A 9,185-nucleotide genomic window follows, 5' to 3' on the forward strand; every position below is an offset into this window, starting at 1 on the left:
GGAGAAACTCCCCAAATACAGGTGTGCCAAGCTTGTAGCGTTATACCCAAGAAGACGAGGCTGTAATCGCTGCCAAAGGTGCTTCAACAAAGTACTGAGTAAAGGGTCTGAATAATTATGCAAATGTAATATTTACTTTATTTTTTATAAATTAGCATACATTTCTAAACCTGTTTTTGTTTTGTCATTATGGGGTATTATGTGTAGATTGATGAAGGGGAAAAAACTCATACATTTCAGAATAAGGCTGTAACCTAACAAACTGTCAATGGGTCTGAATACTTTCCAAAGGCACTGTAGCTGCAGATTTTCTCTCAGGCCCATTTTAAAATGCGTAGAATTGCAGGAAATTAGCTTTAAAACTGCAATTTTTCTACCAGCCCCATAACAAAATGTATAGAATTGCAGGAAACTAGCTTTAAAACTGTAAAAGGTTGCGATGAACAGAGATACCAACACCACATTTGCAGGAAATTAGCTTTAAAAACATAAATGTCTCTGCGGCCAGGATGATGGCCTCTAAAATGTTTGGTCAGAGACTGTGCCATTATTTCAATGCAGTTAGTGTGTTTCGCTACAGCCGCAATAACATCTGCTAAATATGTGTATGTTACCAATAAAATGTGATTAACTATGTCCCCCGCTAACTTTGCCACCACTGCTATAAAAAACTATTAAAAAACACATTGAAGTTTGTCATAGGAAAAAATAAAATAATTATCCATCTAGGAATAATTTGGTATAGACCCATAAGTGACTCAAATTATGCATTCTAAACCACATAAGGCAAATGATGAATGGGAAGAAAGCAAATATCTCAGACAAATCACCAGTGATTCAACGTTTAGTTCAATGAGAGCGACCAAAGGGGTCAAGAGGAAAGTACACTGAGGAAGGACACTTGCACACACATCTACGCAATCTTGTGAGAGAGATTACCACCACAGAACGTTTAAAATAGTCACTTTCAGGTTCACTTGGTGAGCAACTAGTCTACAGCTGGTAGCTAATGCACAAGTAAGTATAAAGCTTTATTGTTTGGGTACTGCTGCAACAGCTATAATGGGCAAAATTACAATGACAGTACTTTGGTTTCCAAAAAAGTTTACAGAAATATTTTCAAAAATTCATTTAATAATGCAACTGAAAGAAACGCAATTCAACGCAATACTAGCCTATCGTGTGTTTACTGTGGACGATGTGGAGACGCGCACGCTTTCCTAAATGAAAGAAGTCGCTTCTTTTACAATAGTAAAATAAGTTCGTTGATCAACTTACCGGTTTACAATATTGTCAGTGAAGACTGTTCTTAACTTTCGTTGAATAGTGTTCCGTATTTTTCGTAAACTCATAAACAATGGCTGCACTTAGTTGTCTATGTAATGTGGCTGTTAACGCCAGCGCTGTCTCCGGGTCTCACCCACCGTGGTCCCATGCTTTCCAAAGCAGTGTTCTCTACGTTACGAGTCACTGCCAACGCCGAGATAGTGGACTCCTCCCAGATGTGGAGGGACTTAACCACGCCTCTAGCTGACGGACACCAGACTTGACTAGACTACCAAGCGAAGTCATGGAGCAAATGCAAAATTACATGGAAACGCATGCATCTCTACTTTTATTCATGGTCTCTTTTTATTTATTTTTTACTGAAAGTACTTGTCGTAGTAATAAAGGCTACTTTACAGCGGTCTATAGACCCTGATCAGAATCCAGCAGACTGCAGCCTGAACATAGTTTCCATATCCTTGTTACAGCTGTGTCTTGTCTGTCACGAAACATTTGTGTGATCAACAGATAAGCACACCAAAAGGAAACAGACAGGTTTTGTTCACGACAAAATGACAAAGAAGATAGATAAGACATGTTATGTGGCTGTGACTCAGGTAAACGGCATAGTAGGCCTATAGCAGCAGAGCACGGCAGTAAATGCTTGTCAGATAACACTACCAGAGGGACGGTATACCTGATCTCCCATGCTCATAAACATGATCTGGTCTTGTGTTTCATGTTCTGCTGTGAGCCACATGACTGCCACCAAACACACACATCTATGGTTTGCCTCCCCCCGCAGCCACAAGTACTATAATCTGCACATCATATTTACTGCAGCTATTGAGGGCTGAAGGGAGATGATTATCTGTGGCTGGTCTATTGTTCTGGCAGATACTGTATGTCTAGCTCTGCTCTTTAATGTAGGACCATCATCATTCTGCACACAGCTGCGGGGGGGGGGGGGGGGGGGGGGTTACATGATTATACAAAAAGCCCTCTGGCTAATAAACTAGCTATATAATGTTATTCATATGATATGATTATGCCCCTCATAGAAATCCAAAAAGGATTACAACATGTGAACATGATAAACTGCTAAAGGTTATGTCTGAATACAAAACACTTAAAAAACGTAGTTCTGTTATTCGGAGTAATACAATCACTATATAATTGGTTCAAATAGAACCAATTTTCTTTAATACAGTCATAGTAATCTTGATGTATATACTGACAGATAATGGATGTTATAATAAATTAAACATATAGGCAGCAATTGATGTGACACAGATCCCCATATGTGTAATGTCCTGTAATCCGTTCCATTCTGGACAGTGACATGCAGAGTCTTTGTCTGCTGTCGTCTGGCAGCTTTCAGGAGAGCTCCTGGCTGCTCACAGTCACCCTGCATCTCATTACCTCTAATAGGCACTGACGGACATCCTGTCTCCTATCAGGCCCTTTCTCTGTCCCCAGACAGTAACACTGTCCTGGTCTGGACAAGGTTTAGCCTGGGCATGCCCCAGTTCAGGTCAGCTAGACAGTTAGCACTCTCCCTACACACACAGGCACACACCTCTGTCTACCCTGCCCAGCTATCAACCTTCCCCGTTTGAATTGAGGCTGAGACTTGAGAACGACTCCGGCAAAGGACGTCCAGTCCCACCACTCACTTCCGGCACTAGTTTAATCTCCAATTATGGCTGCTGTAATAGGGTCGTCAGGGGGGAGCAGCCCCCTGCTAAGTGATTTTCTCACCCTTCCTTTCTCGCCGGTGGCTATTGTACAGTGTGATCCAGTCATTATTACCCACTACTAGACCGTAGTTGGGCTGTTCACTGTCTGTAATTGCCATGGTAATTTATCATGTGGTATATAATAGGGTAGCTGGGGAAAATGAGTGGGCTTTGTCTGATGATGCAGTCTTTGTGGGTTAAAATGTGTATTTGTTATTTAAATACCCTTTTCTGTGTATTTGAGTATTTTTTAATACACAGCCCAAAACAAGGACCTATGAGTATTTTTCATGTTTTTTTTGTAAAAACCAATTTGTCAACCAATTTGTTTTTGAAAGTATTTTCCAAATACGTATTTCAAATACCTGGGTTAAATGCATGGGAGTGTATTTGAGTCCATATATTTTAGTATTTTCAAATACTTTCCAAGTATTTACATTCAACAACTCGTTTTTTTTTCAAATATAGTTTATCTGAATACTTGTTTTGAAATGCATTCAATTAATTGAAATACCAGAAATAGTATTTGAACCCAGGTCTGGTGTGTGAGTGAGTCAACTGTATGACTGTAATCAGACACATAAGTCACTCACCACACCCCAAAACAACTGGTTGCCTGGGTCCTGTTTCTAAATGGACCATTCTGTATAAAAAGCCCCTTCTATATACAACCTCTGTGCATCTGCGGTATACTACAAATGACAGAGCTAGGAATCTCTGCATAGACTACAACAGTACAAAGTCTGTGAACGCACCCAGGGGTGCGGTGTAAAAGCCAACCCCTTTGAAATGCCTTTTACATGTAATTGACCAAGACAGGTCTTAAATGCAGTCCCAGTAATAGAGCATACAGTCTCCTAATGTGCCAACTAACAAGGAATCAATGGTGACAAATAGAGAAGAGCATCAAAACAGCTCATCAACAGTGACATCCAAGTACAGGACAGTCAAAAGTTTTAGTACAGTATCTGTAGTAGATTTCCTTGTAAGTGACATCCCTCATTGTGTTTGGATGCTGTCAGGGCTGACATATCAAACTGTATGGATTTAACCTTTATTTGAACTGGGAGTCAACACAGAGCCCGGGGGCCTCTTTTCCAGGTAAGCCCTGTGTACACAATACACATCGAGATACAACATACACATTTAAAACGACAAAAATACGCAATAAGCAGGATGAGTGTGAACAGGAAACCCCGAGACCTGATGGGCCTGGCTCTCACGGGTGATATAACTGTACTGTAGTCATCACCGTGTCACTACTGAGAGAGACGGGGAGAGAGGACGTGGTCATGTCACGGATACCCTGTGCTCATGTTGTGGGAACTAAAACACAGGAGAGACCAAGACAGAGCGATAGATAGCGAGAGAGAATGAACGATTGTGACTGTTCCCCTAGTGACACAAAACCACACGTCACGTTACTGATGCAGATACAGTAGTGGTATTTTTAGGTTTGATGGGAATGAGGTGACCTATTGACCTAAGGCACACTACAGGCTTGGAGCCCGTGATCTGACTAGGGGTACCCTCGCACCGCAAGTCATGCATTTGTGTCAATGGAAGATATGTGGGAGGTTTGAGTTATTTATGAGAAGCTCAAGTTGTAATGTAACCCTTGCGGCTTGTGTCGAGATCTCAAAGCCCACTACATTATAAACGTATGATATTGTCTGTAGAGGGAACGTTTGTAGTAGAGGTCCCCTGCTGTTTCAGTGCAATATTACGGGAAACCTATAGTACATGACTTTGCCACTGACGCGCTTGGAAATTGCCCGTCGGAAAACTGCTATTGGTCTTGCCGTTAAACCATTACAGTCTGGCAGTGGCACACAGTAGCAGGTCAGACATGTCCAAAAATGGGAAAATAAAATATAACGTTCGGTGGTCAGCATGATGTGTGGCCATGACATCACTCGGTAATCTAAAAATGTCCTGAAGACCATGTACAGTAGTGGCCTTTCTGATTCCCTCTCAGCTAATATATAAGTCAACATTAACACTGTAGCTTCACAGAGGCATGTAGACATCCAAATATAACATTTCGCATGAGAAAGTCTTCCGTCTTGAAATAAGGGCCATTTGTGATTCAGAAAGAGACTGCAGAGCCCAGAGAATGTTACTTCAATGAAAGCTAAATAATTTGAAGCCTTTTAAATAGCTGGTGTCTTAGATGTGTGTCGGTGATAGCTTGAGAGTTGAAATGACTAGTTTATCATGTTAACCTACTTGTAGTTCCATGACTCATTGTATGAACCCAATAGTTTATTAGTTCACAGGAGTCCATAAGGGGCTAGTGTAACAAGTCTGGTACACTTATACAGTGTCTCTATAGACAAATAGCCAATATTGGGTTAGTAGAATATTCATAGCTTACAGTCAACAAGAAATAAAGAGCAAATAAACAGTGATCGGGAACTGAGGTTACGTTATGTCAGAATTGGACAAGCCTGATTCCAATGAGCTAAATTCCATGAACCACTTAGGAGCTTAATATGATTTAACATATCAGGCATTGGCACAATTATGCCCTACTCTAACGCAGTAAGACGAACAACAACCTAAAAATAACTAATAACTACCTTAAAAAGGCTATTAGGTTTGAAAATGGAAAACAGCCAAGATAGTGATTTGCACAAAAGAAGGAAAATATGTATGACGTAAATAGAGCATTTCAACTGGATAGTTATTTGAGTGACTAAACAAAAGAAATGGCCGTATGTAAAGTGCTGTATTGATAGAATTATGACTTCCGTTTTATGACAGTATGTTTTGTTGGTGTAAGGTAACACTCCACACCCCCATTACCCAGAGTTCCTGCTAAGCACTTCTTTCACACCCATACAAAATGAGTAGAGCAGAGGCCTGCTAAGTTACGTTATTAAAGTCATGCGCTGTGGCCGTTAATTTCCCTTTCACTAATGAAGAATGCACCAAATCCTCTCCAAGAATGGAAAGTGAATTCAGAATCAGAGGCGATGGAAAACAGTGAGTAATGACAACCTCCACATGCCTGTCTGTCACGGAGACCGATCACCTCACAGACATAGGAAATGACTGACTGACCAGGAGGAGCTAGTTGTTAATATGGCACCAGCAGGTCGCTAAAACGCTCTGACCCGGGCTAGCCCGTCTCTAGCCTGCATGTGTAACGGATGTGAAATGGCTAGCTAGTTAGCGGGTACGCGCTACTAGCGTTTCAATCAGTTACGTCACTTGCTCTGAAACCTAGAAGTAGTGTTGCACCTTGCTCTGCAAGGGCCGCGGCTTTTGTGGAGCGATGGGTAACGACGCTTCGTGGGTGACTGTTGTCGATGTGTGCAGAGGGTCCCTGGTTCGCGCCCGTGTCAGGGCGAGGGGACGGTACTAAAGTTATACTGTTACACATGTTTATAGGCATTGCGGAGGTGTCCATGGCAACTGTGTTTACAGTCCAAAAAAACTTAAACACCAACCGGTTCAGCTGCATCCGGTACAGAAAACAACAATTTAGATAATTACAGGCTTATTTTAAAAGGTGTTTAAACCCAATACAACTGTGTCTTCATACCAATTCTTACTTATTTATTATGCTATTAATAGATAATGAATGTGCTACACGAGGCTCTGAAATGTTTTCATTCAGGCTGTGAAATCCACAAATCTTCCCAGTGGTGGAGCTGCTGCGCTGGGCTACGTTGGGCTGTCTGACTCAGTCAGATGATAAGAGAGTGTGTGTCTGGCGCTTAAGTCTCCTTGAGAAGGGCAAAGGACGCGACCACTCTCCTATCCTCTGACCGACAGCCAATAATAGCAGCGAGGGTCCACGGCTACCACTGTGTGGGATACTCCCTCCAACCCCGTGTGTGTGTGGTTATCTGTGTGTGTGTGTGGTTATCTGGGTGCGTGTTGAGTTTGCACATGTGCGTATGCTTCTGTGCATGCATGTAGAAGAGATAGCAGGACAACCTGTGTATTTTATGGCCACTGCAGTAACCTATTGCATCCCTTTCCCTCATCTGGCACAGAGCTTCCCCTTCCAGTAGCATTGGCCCTAGCAGCTTGACAAATGTCTACTCTTCCTTCCCAGCCTCTCACAGCCAGGCCTGAGCCGCTCTCCTCTCTGCCCCCCTCACAGTTACTCTTATTGGAGGCCAGCTCTCGGATGGCGTTTGCCAGGTTCATGTTTCTCATTTTCGCCAGCCTCTCCAGGGAATGGGGTGAGGGTGTAAGGAGGGGTGCAGCCGGCAGACAGACGCCCGGGCAGAAACCTGTTTATTCATGCATAAGCTAACCCCCGCCCCTCTCCAATACCACCTCCCTCCTCGTCCCGATCGATACACTAGGCAGCCCACGCAGAGAAAGTCCCTGTTGTCAGGCCACCTGACTGGGACAAGGAGCGTCTGGTCATAAATTGACCTGTTGAGAAGGGGAGAGGAGGCACTATGCAGCATCAGCACTACTCTAATATGCCATCCCATTACTCATCTGTCATCTCATTTGCCGGGGTGGAACGTGCATAGTTTTCCACATATATAGTGCATGATGGGAGAAAATGCCCCTGGGGATGGAGTAAGGCTGAGAGGAGGGGAGAATGCAGGAGTGTGAAAATACATGTTTTTCAATCCTCCATACTCTCTAGGACATAGACTTTCTTCTCTGGCTTGTCAGTCTCTGGCTTACGTTAATGGCATCTGCTCTACCCTGTTCCTTCCTGTCACAATACCAGCCACGGGCCCTGACCGTCACAGATGTCATCCCAGAGGATGTTGATTCCTCAGAGATGTCAACCCCAGTCCTCAGAGATGTCAACCCCAGTCCTCAGAGAGGATGGAACCAGGGAAGCTCCTCTATTTAGCGGATGAGTGGATACATTTCTGAGGCCTCGTTAACGGACGACGGCCATTTCCATTTCCAGCACTCCCAGTCTCAGAGCTCATTGGAAATGGATACTAAATCAGTGTGAAGGAGGGAGAAGGAAGCCCAATCCGATTAAATCTGGAGGGGGAAAGGGTTTCCAGGGGACCCCAGATGCCCGCTGGCCATTATGAAACATAATCATTCATGTTTCATCCCCATCAGTGGGGTAGAGGAACCATCATGGGCAATATTGACAAGCCACACACAGCAGATTGGAGCACGCCACAGGAGGGGGAGGTGGATTGAAGCACTCCACATGGGGTTAACTCGTGAGCACGACATTGGATTTCCTGCTTCATGCGAGCACGGGCACTGAGATTGAGATATGGCTTTAATTGATTGGATCACAAGGCAGGCGTTTCTCCTGAAGACGTCTACACACTGACATGCAGGGTTCCCGAATCAGACCGAGTTGGCTGTGGGCTCCATCCTTTTTGGAGTACTGAGCAAAAAAAGTATTTTCCTGTTTGAACCAATTGCACAACATTGGTTCAAATGTTGTGCAAAGATAATGACTTTCAACTTAGAACCTGTAATTGTGTATAAATAATTAGATTTTTCATCAGTAACTAAATATTTTTATGAATCAAAACGACTCAGAGGTCGTTGATGTTGACGTTTTTAAGAGTGTGTGTTTATGCTGAGTGAAGTCCCATTCCCACGAGGCAATTTGCACCGCCCCTTATAAACAAACAGCAAAAACGAGCACGCCTCCAGGGCTAATCACCAGTTGTGTTTTATGTGAACGCAGTGAGGGGAAAGGGACAGCCTCTGACGGGGCTCTCACAGCCATTCCCTAATGGAAACAACGAAACGTTATGCTCAGAGGCTGCTGAACCAGGTGGCATGTCCTGAGGCACTGTTAGTCAGAGAGTATAACAATCAGCTTTTACAGACTGCTCCTTCAAAAACCCTGACAGACTCTTGGTGTTCTGAGGTCCTTTGTTGGATACGTGTATGTGTGTGTGTGTGTGTGTGTGTGTGCAGGACTGACACAAATGTCCTGTGGCTCGTCAATCCCTCTGTCAGTCTTGCCATGCAACATTTGAGGTTTAGAAATTCCCAATTTAAGCCTCCTGTACTGCGCTGTTGAGCACTTGCTTGCTTACTCAGCATCTTCCCACCTCTCTCCATCCCTCGCTCCCGTCTTTCTCTCATTCCCTCTCTCTCGCTCTCGGAGCACGTTTAATAAACTCCCTACCCCTGTGCCTGCAGAGAGATATGATAGAGAGAGAGAGGGGGGAGGACTCAAAGATTGGGAGTGTTTAGCTCGTCTCCTTG

The 9,185-nt window shown here is 43.6% G+C and overlaps 1 protein-coding gene across 1 annotated transcript in view; it reads right to left on the reverse strand.

The window, feature by feature from the left end:
* Positions 1 to 1,465, reverse strand: part of LOC139530994 (rho guanine nucleotide exchange factor TIAM2-like) — a 100,440-nt gene extending 98,975 nt beyond the window's left edge. The window contains exon 1 of the mRNA XM_071327783.1: positions 1,279 to 1,465. The gene's annotated coding sequence lies outside the window, so the exon portion shown is untranslated. The remainder of the gene's footprint in view (positions 1 to 1,278) is intronic.
* Between the last annotated feature and the right edge of the window lie 7,720 nt (positions 1,466 to 9,185).

The sequence above is a fragment of the Salvelinus alpinus genome, chromosome 9 (assembly GCF_045679555.1).
Source record: "Salvelinus alpinus chromosome 9, SLU_Salpinus.1, whole genome shotgun sequence".
Classification (NCBI taxonomy): domain Eukaryota; kingdom Metazoa; phylum Chordata; class Actinopteri; order Salmoniformes; family Salmonidae; genus Salvelinus; species Salvelinus alpinus.